At 34.7% G+C, this 12501-nt stretch overlaps 1 protein-coding gene across 1 annotated transcript in view; it reads right to left on the bottom strand.

Annotated features, from left to right (window-relative positions):
• The window catches only part of LOC118190675 (uncharacterized), a 260220-nt gene extending 248153 nt beyond the window's left edge, over positions 1-12067 (bottom strand). The window contains exon 1 of the mRNA XM_085819528.1: positions 11930-12067. The gene's annotated coding sequence lies outside the window, so the exon portion shown is untranslated. The remainder of the gene's footprint in view (positions 1-11929) is intronic.
• Between the last annotated feature and the right edge of the window lie 434 nt (positions 12068-12501).

Below are 12501 nucleotides of genomic sequence, written 5' to 3'. Positions count from 1 at the left end.
TCACCACCAGGATTTTGGCGATTGGGTCCCCTAATCCCCAGTCGTCCTTTAAAAGGGGGAGTATGTAAGGTATTTCTCCCGCCTTTTAAGCATACCTTCGTAGTGTAATGGTCAGCACGCACGGCGCGTATTCGAGAGGTTCGAACCCCAGCGAGGGCACTGCTCATTTTTCATCTCTCCTGCTACCTAATGTCTCTACTGTGGGTGCAAAAGTAGACTTTCAATTTTGTGCACCAAAAAATATGCCTTCCTGTCCGCTGGCCGAATTGCCTATTTTTCAGTAGAAACTCTAATTTTAATTGTAGCAATTTTTTTAACTGTTTTTAACTGTATTTGTTTTCTGTTTTTCTGTATTTTACAATTTCTAATGAATGTTTTTTGAGCTTTAACGTATTTTTGCCTTGCCCCGAAGTGGAAACTGAATTGACTGAGAAATATATCTCTAATAAATTTCAAGGAAATAAATCTAAATAAAATGCAGCAAAAAATGTTTATACTTTAATAGGTTGTACAAAGGAGTCACGTGGTGTCAACATCAGATTGTTACATATCTACTGGCTTGTATAAATATATATGTAGTATATTCTATAATTGTAACCAGAGTTGTATCATGAATGGCAGAGAATTCATCAGATATGTGTGAGTGTTCAAAATAATTCCAGAAACGAGTATAAACATCGACTCTGTATCAGATTCAGTTTATTATTGCAGCTATTGATTACATTTCAAAACCTGCATATGGATCCCTCTTATGCTCTACAATTTGTTTAGAATATGCTTTAACTCTGTATTTTGACAGAATAACTGGTGCGTAACTGCTGTCACTAATCTTAATATGTATTAATAATGTTTTGTATAATAAGTACAATCAACCAGACATAATGTACATTGCCTTTTGTAATTAGCACACAAAATGTATGTGGACATGTATGGGATGATGCCAGAAAGCAATGGAGACTCCGCACGAGATAATTTTTTGGAAATTCAATAAATTACTGTCTGATTCGCTAGGGCCGGCCTGCGGCGAGGAGTAGCAGATAGCAGAAGGCTGCTTCAGAGATGACAATAATGCGGTAAGGCTTATTCAAGTCAATAGCGTCAGCAGTCATCCTTTTCAGAATTCAGGGCGTTCGCCATTGAAATTGGAAGGAAGCTGTACAAGTAAGTGTGGTGTGACTACACCTGCAAAACCCACTAATGGAACTCCGATGTTTCGCTCACTTCTTCTTATCCTGTGCTGGGAACAAGAGAAAGTGTTTGTAACACGCGGAATATGACTAATCACCACAGCAAAATCCCGATGTCCCGTATGCTTTGTTACATGCTGGGAAATAAATAGCTTGCAGTATTTGTCTTGATTCATGTACAGTTTTCTTATTAGCTCCAAAAATATCGTTTATCCTTAGTTTTTGGACACCAGGTTATAAGGTACTTTCTGCCTCCTTTCCCTGCACCTTCGTAGTGCAATTGGAAGCTTACTCGACGTGTATTCAAGAGCTCTAGGGTTCGAGTCTCAGCGAAGGCACTGCACATTTTTCAAGTCTTCTGCTTCAAAAAAAACCTAATGATCCTATAAGTAGTGGCGCCCGAACTAAAAGTTGGTGGATGATTATTCGTCACCACCAGGATCTTGTGACTGGTTCCTTTAATCCCCAGTCGCCCTTTTAAAGGGGAGTATATAAGGCATTTTTCCCTCCTTTCCGCGTGCCCTCAGGGTGTAATTGGAAACATACTCGATGCGTATTCAAGAGTTTCAGAATTCCAGTCCCAGCGAGTGCACTGCACATTTTTCACTTCTCCTGCCTCAAAAAAAAACTTATGACACTGCAACGTATATTAATAAAAACATCTCATTTCCCTAACTCATTTTGTTTCTCCCTCTAAACGTAGTTAAATCAATAATATATTAATAATCATCATAAAAACAGCTTAAAAAGTTTTTGAAATTTATTATCATTTTCCGCTCTACTTTGCATTTCTTAAACCACATGATTTCAAGCAACAGTCTCCGGACTGAATAATTTGTAGATCCATTAGGACTCCGAAGGTAAGAAGCACGAAAAATGAGCAATGCCCTCGCCGGGACTCGAACCAGGAACTCTCGAATACCCGCCAAGTGTGCTACCGTTACACCACAAAGGCATGCAGAAAGGAAGGAGAAAATACCTTATTGTACCGTAAGAACATCCGAGATGGATGAATAATCAGACCAGTAGTCTTTTAAATATTTATTTTAAAACTTAACAAAGATTTCTGGATTAATAAAAAGCAAAACAGCCACAATTGACAAAGCTTCCGCATCGCGGGTCAGACAGTCACTTTTGTCCGACTTCTAGGGCATCTCTCTAAGCATAAATATCTAGAATATAGGATCTAGGATCGTATCTTTTCTTCTGACATCAACTTCTAAGAGTTCTAACCAGTAGTTAAACATTTTACCAAAGGCCATTAGTAATCATAATAAAATAAGAGGTGTATTGAAAATACACCACACCCGAAGGCAAGATCGATGTCATGAGATAAACTCAGTAAATAGTAATTTTTAAAAGCAATTAAATGGCATGTCAGTAGCAGTCAAGAGGCAAGTATCATTCATGGCAGCAGCAGTCGAGATCAGAGAGAGGCATCAGTGAGCGAGGAGATGAGTGCTAGGTCACGTGGGTCGAGGTGCTATGGGAATGGTCGGTGCAAAATAAGTCCTAAGTTTCATAAAATTCCTGAATAAAACGTAAAATAAGACTATAGAAGTTCAAAAAGGTGAATTTGAAGAGATAATAATGTCCTAATTCTTCAGAAACACAATTCGAGTACAGTACAATTAAATTACTAGAAAATTTATTTTCTTAAATTTGCAGAGTAAACACCACGTGATGAGAGGTGGCCAGTAGTGACTAATCGCTGAGTTCAAACAACTAAGATTTAGACTCGAGAAGAGTTGAATTACCCTTTTATTTACTCAGAATAACAAGTCGGTTCCTTCTCGGGGTTACAGGGAAGCCTCTACTCGGGCTTAACTCAGAATAAGAAGATAAGAAACTAAACTAAAATTAACTAAACGAGACTTAGCTGAAGGTAGACACAATTATCTAACGTAGTTGGCCCCTAAATTAAACTAGCCGGCGCGAATATCAATAGGCATGTATAACACGGCCGAGCGTAACAGCTTCAAGAGTGACTCAGCCAGAAAGCAAACAGGCGCTACTAAGGACTCCTAGCACTTTCTATCGAAGTTAGTTTCCTTAAATACTTCTTCTAACTCATTTGCATTCAACGCGATTCTAAAAATTCATTCTGGTAGGGAGTTGTAAGTGGAAACAAGAATTGATAGGAAAGGGTTTCAAAATTAAAAGAAGCGTTATAAAATTAAAATATACCCTACAAACTTATAATACAGTTCAAATGCAGCTGCCTCAAGAGTCGAGATTAATTTACATACTACTCTGATTCCTTTGATCCACCCCATATTCATCCGTTCAGTCCAGAAAACTGTGAAAGTTAAGAACACGTGAAAAACAATTTAAAAGCCAGCAAATAAAAAATAAACAAAATATTCTATATATATATTTATATGAACATAATTATTAAAAACCTAAGTTGATTTTGAGGTGAAGTCATTCTTGCGTGCAGGGCAATTCGGCACAAATGATATTTGCGCACATCAACCCTGCGGCAACATGAAATTTTCCAACAGGACAACAAGTGACATTTCCGCAAAACCTGTCAGAAACAATCAAATAAAAATTAAAGAGACAGCAGAAAACTGTTAAGATCAGCCACATATTATCAGGAACGTATTTTTAATTATGGAATACCTTCTCTTTACCCACAGTGCCATCAGACAAAGCAAGTAGCCTCATCAAGACAAAGCAAGTAGCCGCAGGTCAAAATCCACTGTGAAATTCCTGGAAAAAAAAACAAGAAAGGTTTATCAAGGCCCTACCTTTCAATCATATCCCTACTAAATCTCGTGATGTATCATCCACGGACATTTCGCTTTAGTACTTTTAAAAAGCGGATTGTCCACATGTCGACCTACAACCCTCCTTGGACTTTGGAAAGCTGTTCGAGAAGTATGGAATAAAATACCGCTTCCGTTATCAAAAACATCTTTATCCAAATTTATCCAAATTATCCAAATTTTCTTGGGAGTTACGTTGTATAAGGATAGCGAGGAATAAGCGTTATATCAAAGGGAAGACTTAAAACAAAACAAAAAAAAAAAAAAAAAATATAGGTAAAACATTTCTGTAAATACCATGAAAATCGTTTAAAAAAATGTGCGAATGGCTAAAACATGCTCTGCATTTACATATTGGCTTTCAGTTTTGACTTATTTTTAAATATAGTCCGTGTATAAAAATTGCTTTCAACCAATTTTGTAACAAATTAAAAAGCAGCATTAAATCCTTATCTTACTAATATTATAAATGCGAATGTGAGTTTGCTTGTGTGTTTGTTTGTTTGTTACGCTTTCACGCCTTAATTACTTAACCGATCATTATGAAATTTTCAAGAAATATTTTTGATATATTAGAAAAGGTTATAGGCTATAAAATGTCTTCGTACGACTTTGATTAGCCGAGATATTAATTAAAAACTAGTTTCCCCTACATTTTTCACTTACTTTGCTGGGTTTTTCCCTATTAAAAGGATTTGGCTACGGGCCAATTAATTTTTCACAAATATCTATGGAACAGCGGTTAGTTGAATTTCGAAACACATAATCCCTGATTCCAAAAATTCCTCGGAATCCATCCATACCATTCTCATCTTCGTACGACTTTAATCAGCTGAGATATTAATTAAAAACTCTGAAAACGCTAATTTGAATGAGACTCAATAGCGACATTAGGGATTTTTTCTTATGTCTTCTCGTGTGGGTCCATTAAATTGGTGATAAAAATTATAATTTTTAATCTAATTATCCAAATTTCTCGAAATTTAGAAACTTGTGTTGCACTCTGAATGATAGGGACATTGGTGGTAAAACTGTTTATGTAGCTTAATTATTTCCAGTTTAATCACAGATGAAATAATACTCCGCTTGCTGCTGTTAACTCTTTGTTGACAGGCTGGGGTTCGAAAGCGACGGAGGGGAGTAGCTGATATCCGGTCGACCGTTGGATTGGCGAAAAGGTCAAAGTTTTACGAGCGGAAAATCATTTAAAAATTAATAACTTCGTTTCCAATTAACTTACTTGAAACTATTATTAACATTTCGACTTTTGTGATAAATGTAATGTTTTGTTTCGTATTTTTTAAAGATCTATACATCCGTTTTATATATTTCTGTTATTGTTGCTTGAAAAATTGCATTTACTTTTTATATTTTTTACATTTTACTGCGTGAGATAACAACTATTGTTTTATAGTTTTAAGGCGCTTGAATGTTCTTCATTTTTAAACATAACCCTTTGGTCAGGCGTAAATACAAAATATCCGCGGCCTATAGGTATTGACGAAGGGCAGTATTTACTGAAATCTTACGCGAAGTGTATTTTTAAAATTCATGGTATTTGAAACTTATTTAAGGACATCAACGCGGGTAAAGCTAGTATTCTTATAAATGCATATATTTACCAATCTAACGGTTTCTCGTCAGATATTTTCTTTCTCTTTCGGCAAAACTGTCTTTCGTGCTTTTTCAGTTTGGGTATATATGTTTGTTCTGAAGTATAAAATTTCTTCTCAACATCTTTCGAATTAATAACCCAAGAAATATTTTCGTTAAAGCTCCTTTATCTCAACTCAATTGCCCATTATTTTTCTTTTATCTCTAAGGCTCTGCTTTGTGCGTTTAACGCTGAACAAATACTGATGTCAGTCCCAACTAGAGCTATCGTTATCAGCTACTGAAATCAATATTTAAAAAGCAAACCTATGTTTTAAAAAATTATATCTTTTATGTGTTTGATATCGTCTAAATAAATGGGGAAAAAAGAATATTTTATCTGATTAGCGCGTGTCAACCTTGACCCATCCTTTGCCATGTTTATCTTCAAATGCAGTTAACTTAACAGAGAAAGGGGAAGGGAAAACTAAAACTAGGCTACCATTGTTTCAGAAGAATCTATTGTTTATTAGTATAGATTATGCACCTTTTTTAATCTAGGTGATAAAATTACTCTTCATAACACTTTCTAATTTTCTGGAAAATTTTAAGCAATTTACTGTAATTATGCTTTCTGAAAATATTCAACAAGAATCACTGTAAATACTCGTAGATAACTGAAAATGTGCTACAATGACATATATTTCACTTGTTCCTAATTAAGGCCTTGAAGAACCTACGATTAAACCTAAAAATTTTAGAAAAGCGAAATGAGGAAGACTAGTGTCACATATTCACCAAACAATCGTTCTTTTTTATTCGTAACAAATAACGGTTGGATGAGAATTGTAAATATGCTTTTGGGCTTCGTTGTAAAAAAAAAAAAAACTTTTTTTTTTTTTTTTTTTTTTTTTTTTTTTTTAATGATGTTAGACTGTTTGGGATATCTGGAATGCCAGATACCTGATAGCATTTTATACATTTGTAGGTGATCTATACTAGTTCAAAATTCTCTATTAGTTCAGTGCAGTTTGATTCCTTTATTTTATTTTATACCTTAAATATCAAAATTTTGGTAATGCATAGAAATATATCTATATGGACTAGTTTCTTTCATGACTTCTTGATATAAATATTTTCATTTTTAAAATTTCCCTTCACTATGAGCTTCAAAAACTGCTTTAAAGCACTTAGAAATAACCTTAATTTTGGAGAGTGCATTTACTTTACTCGTTTTTAAAAATACAAGCAAAGAAGCAACCAAGTTAAGCACATTATTTAATATTTAGGTCAAATTTTTTGCACACGGGCAGAGTAAAACTATCTTGAAGTACATGAAAAACACAGTTGCATGTAAATAAACTTAAATCGTCAGTAAATTTAAGAATGGTCAGTAAGCCGAGAATGCAATTTCAGTGTCAGTTTAGCCTTGGCTAGGGAGTGGATGATACTCTGCGATATCCAGCATAGTGCCAGAAAACGTTGAGAAAAATTAAGTAGAGTTTATCGCTGCCTTTGGGACCTTGTATTGCGATTCCCACCGGCACGCAGATGATCACAGACTATTGCATCTGTCTATTTCTGAAACAAATGCTACCTTGCCAAGACTGCATTCATGCTGATGGTCTGCTTGCGTTTGAAGCATCTTCCAGTTGCCTGTATTGGAGTTCAGGTTTGATAATCTTAAACACAGAAATTCCTATATACGTGTGTATTTGGGATCGACATTGCAGCTTTCCTGCCAAGTATAAACTCACGTAACAATGCACGAGTTTTACTTCATTAAGCATCATTCATATTTGACGCTATTTTTTGATGGCTTACTGTCCACCGTACAATTTGTAGCAATCATGTTAAAGCATAGCACATTCTTCGTAATAAGATCACTCACCTAACCCCTTCAGGAGTAAAATAATATCTAAGTAACTTGGAGCACTCGACAAAATTTGGATATAGAATGTGCAGCAGATTCTTTTACTGATGCATTATTCTAAAAGCACAGTATAAAGATGTTTTTAAGGATGCCCCAAAAATTTGTTTCCATATTCTGAAGTATTTAGAGAGTGTAAAAAAACTGGGCATTTTATGAAGTATTAGGCGAATTTCTGTCCGATAACTTACAGATCTTGGCTTTCAAAAACGAGGGCGTTTGTGAGAGGTCTCAAAAAAGTATTAAGACGAAACCCCAACGCAATATTTTTGGGCTTTCCTGTTATATTTAGCTCAGAATTCAAATACCTGGGTCTCATTATTGACAGCCATTTATCATTTACGTTATTTAAAGCATAAAATTAATATGTTTATCAATAACATTCAAAGCATAACTTCATTAAAATGGGGCATTCCCTCACCAGTACTGAGGACAAGGCATCAAACAGTTGCAAAGTGATAGTGCTTCATGCAGCTCATGTCTGGAGATTTAAACTGACCTCACATATGAGGAGAAAGCTTGTTCATGTTATAATGGCAACAGCTTTTTCTCATATGTGCAGCATGTCATACTACACCAGTATCTGCCTTCCAAGTCATTGCTAGTCTTCCCCTCCCACTAGAGTTAGTGGTTAAACAAAAGGATATGGTGGTGAGAACAACAAAACTTAATTTGTCAACTAGTTATGAGAACTTGCTTATTATCGCTCTAACTACGAAAAGCATAATCCGATAAATTAGTTGCCATCTGACCCAACTCAAATTGCAGTAGAATATTTTCTTTGCTCAATCAGTTTATCGCGCAAAACATAGTTCTCTGCAAACAGATAGCATCAGGTGCAGGCTGTAACTTTTGTCATCTGGATGGAGAACAGGACATAACAATTTAGTGCACCAAGCAGAATTAATATCCTTAAGAGTGGTGACTGACTATTTGCAGCCTCACCACCAGGATACAACGGCGATATACAGAAACTATATCGCTAGTCTTGTCTCATACTCAGTAGACAGAAGCCGTAGTTTCTTGGGTATTCAAATGGCCCCAGCGCATAAGAGGCCTATTCTGTGCTGTTATTCTGGGAAACGAGCGGCAGCTCAAATTGCGAAGAATACCTTCTTTTTTAGAGCAACACATGATCTTGATTTCACTCCCAGTTTCCTTCTTAAAACTGTCATCTTCACGTATCTCCTTAGAACGCTGCGATTTAGCTTCGAGAGGCAGGCGTACTCTCCAGCTGTTGCCTAAAATTAGGACAGAATTGTAAATTGGCAAATCAACTCTATATAAGAAGTCACAGCCCTTTTCTGCCCTATTTAAATTGATCTGAGTATAGTGACACAAACATCTGAGAATGTAGCGGGGTTGGCAACCTGGCTACTACATATTTAAGTGACTTTTTCCACTTCTCAAGTCACTGACACTTGATTATTGGACTGCCTGGGCACTGCATAGGCTTCCTAATAAAGATGCACAATTTGAGATTAACTAAGTAGGATTAACTGTGCTTCTACATATTGGGGCGAGAATTTCTCATCTATAAAACTTTGCTGTCTAAGAACTATATATACTCTTTTTGTTAGTCAAATACTACTACCCAAGTGCTATGTATCCAATTTTATGTATTTTGTATGATTTTTTTTTCTTTTTAATTTATTACGTGTAATGCTGTAATGTATCTCAGCCTTTCTGAATATTCAAAGTTGTTTTTAAATGCTCTTCTGTGTTGGTTTTTTACACATATCTTGATGTCATGTAAATATTCCTAACAAGCATGAAGTGCTGTACATAAAATTATATGTAATGATGTATGCTAGTTTTCTACATACAGTGAACTGAAATTAAAAGGTATTGATTATTACATTTTCGTTGTTCCGTTTCCGTCCATCATTTTGTAATTCCGTTGCTGTGATATGTTCAGCAGATTCTGTTCAGGTAATAATTTTTACTTTATTTTATATATTTATTTTATGTGTATGTGTAAAACATAAAATATAAAACAAATTATTAAACTTAAGGTCAATTGGTAATAGACCTTTTAATTCATAAATTTTAATTAAACGCATCCTCGCTTCAAGGATACGCTTTGCACCATTGTTTCACTCTGCATCATGTTACGTCACTCTTTCCTTGCAATTTCTCTGCACTGTGAAATCTTTAACCTAGTTGTTGCTCAGGATTAAAACAAAGACTTTACGAGCTATAAATACAGCTGCAGTTATTATGCATCACTTTTTTCTCATGCTTCCTCTGCCTAGTCGAGTCTCTTCGCTAAGCTTCTTTTTTTTTTTTTTTTTTTTCCTATTATCTGAAATGTAAACTGCGTATATATAAACTGTATGGCGCGTTTAGCATCCATAATGTGGTACGAATTTAAGCAAATATGTATTTCTGAAGAATTTTTCCTGTGAGAAATAAAAATATGATATTTCAACGAACAAGCCAGGTATGATTTTCCCTCCAATCATCTATGCAGCAGTTTTGCTCGACCAGGACTAAAGAGTGAATTGGTTTCACCTTTCTCAAAAACTAAAGCATTATACACACACACATATATATATTTATAATAAAAAGTACTACTCGGATAGCATTTAACACATGGCTGGACATAGAACAGATGTCATCTTTGCGGCCTACTGTAAAATAACTTCATTTTGTCTTCAAAATACTTCGTTTCCTTTTATAACGAAGAAAAAAGCGCAGCATTTACAACACATTAAATTAATTTTCCTCAGAATGATAAATATTAAAATTTGAACATTTACAATCCAGTATACAATGTTCCTGGCTTAAATTTATCGCACATTGGTAAACAACGTGATAGCTAATCTGAATGCATCCAAAAATGCGTCTAGAACAAGATATATATCAAAAGTTCATTAATCTATAAGAGGTGTCAAGTTCAGTATGCAAAAAAAAATTCTAATTTTATCAGATGAAATTTCTTTCTTCTGATTGATATTTGATCTCTTTTGGCGTGAACGATTTAATCTTCCTCGGTACGCTAATCTGAAGCTAGATAGATGGAATGATCCATTTAGTTACTAAGGACAGAGTTACACTTTTAACCTATTTGGCTCAACTTTTGCGATAGAGACCTTCGTTATCGAGTCCACAATAATAATAGGATTTAGCATTAGAAGGAATTAGTTTAGCATTATTAGATGATGACGATTTTTATGTTTTAGGACTTTACCCTTGAAAAGTCTGAAGATTAAACTATATTGCTTAGTGGCTGGATATTTTTATTTATGCAAACAAGGTATTTATTTTTAACCTATCATTTCTTCTTTTATTTTTTATTCGGAATTACTAGATTTCACTTCGAGCATTTAAGACTCGATAATGAGATGTTAACGCATAAAATAAAGTTAAATTTAACACAAATTTATTTTCATATTTTCAACAAATTTATTTTAAATGAAAAGTTATTGATAATTTGTTTTATTTTCTTTTATTAATTACATATTTGACTATTCTTTAAGAGCTTAAATATTTCAGTGGCGAAATAAAACTTAGCAGTATTATTATTAATTTATTACTTATCTTGTATTCATATTCGAAGGGACGGTGTATTGCTTTGATATAATAAACTCCTCCAAAAAGTGTATTATGTATCTCAAGTTAACAGTTCGCTGGCCAAGATGTGTCAAATGTGCTATCAAATAAGTACTTTGCGGAATTTTTTTCTTCCGCTTCTTCTTTTTTTATTTATTTTATAATTTTTTTTATTTATCATTATTATTTTATTATTTTTTATATTTGTAAATTTTTTTTCATATGATAATTTCAGGATTTTCGTAAACATTTGTTTTCAAAATTTATATAATATGCGCATTAAGAGCTTTAGTTAAATAATACAATTATTTTTTTAATAATTTAGTTTTATTTAAAATTTTAAATCAACGTTCAAGTTTAGAATTCGTACCTGGGTATTAGACAGTTCATATTCCCTTTCATTACTTACAAATATATTCAATTTAAATTTATGCTAAATTCGAAGGTGTAAAAATGGATATTTAGTAGCAATGTATAAATTTTCGCGCTTTTCAATTGAGGGTTGGTGTTTGAATACTTATCTATCTTATCTTACTAATAGTACTGTACTTACTAATAGTTATATGTACTTACTAATAGTTACAAATAGACATTCTGAAAATGTATTGCTGTCCAATCAAATTCTTTTAAATAATATATCGTGTCAGAATATATTAAATTGCTGCCATTAAAATTCTTATGTTATGAAAACAGCAAAAGTCAAATTTCCATGAAAGTTACTACATACTGGGATATACAAATGAGTAACATTCCAACGCATTTGCACAAAGCAACTACATTGTATATAAATGGGAAAATTGCACAACAGATTTCTCATTCGGAAATCGAGTTTGAGAATTGGTTGTACATGTAAAGGTCATGTTACGTCTCGTTTAAGAAGGAGAAAGACCTACCAGGAACTGCAGCTGGATCATGGCCTATTGAGACTGTAGTTTATCGTTCCGTGACACTGCTGGTCGTGTTGATCGGGACTCCACGACTACTGGGCATATCGATGTGTCCATGTACTTTATTCGTGTGCAAAACGACAAGTGTGCGCACAAACAGTGCGACGATGTCTGCAACGTCATAAACTGTCAGCCAAGACGACCACTGTTGCAGCTTTTCCTGACGCTGTAGCAGAAACAGACGCGCCTACAATGGTGTAACGAAAATCGGCAGTACCACGTCGTCTTTTTAGACGAATCCCTGTTTTGCATATCGCATCGTGATGGGCAAACTTTGTCAGAACGAACGTTGCCAGATTGTATTCTTCATCGTTGTGGGGCCCAGCACGTAGTGTGATTGTATGGAGTGTGGTTGGATATAAACCCCGATCGCTTCTGATTCGCACAGCTGGTAATACGGAGAGCCACCATTACATATCTAACGTGTTAGGGCCCGTGGCTGTGATCATTCTTCGAGGCCTGATTGACGCTATCTTTCAATAAGATAATGCATGAATACATGTTGTGCATGCTGTCCT

This window comes from Stegodyphus dumicola, chromosome 6, assembly GCF_044657685.1.
Source record: "Stegodyphus dumicola isolate Sdum_Otavi_A_Nest chromosome 6, ASM4465768v1".
NCBI classification, from domain to species: domain Eukaryota; kingdom Metazoa; phylum Arthropoda; class Arachnida; order Araneae; family Eresidae; genus Stegodyphus; species Stegodyphus dumicola.
Note: the sequence above shows the minus strand (reverse complement) of the source record. Positions and strands in the feature narration are given on the sequence as shown.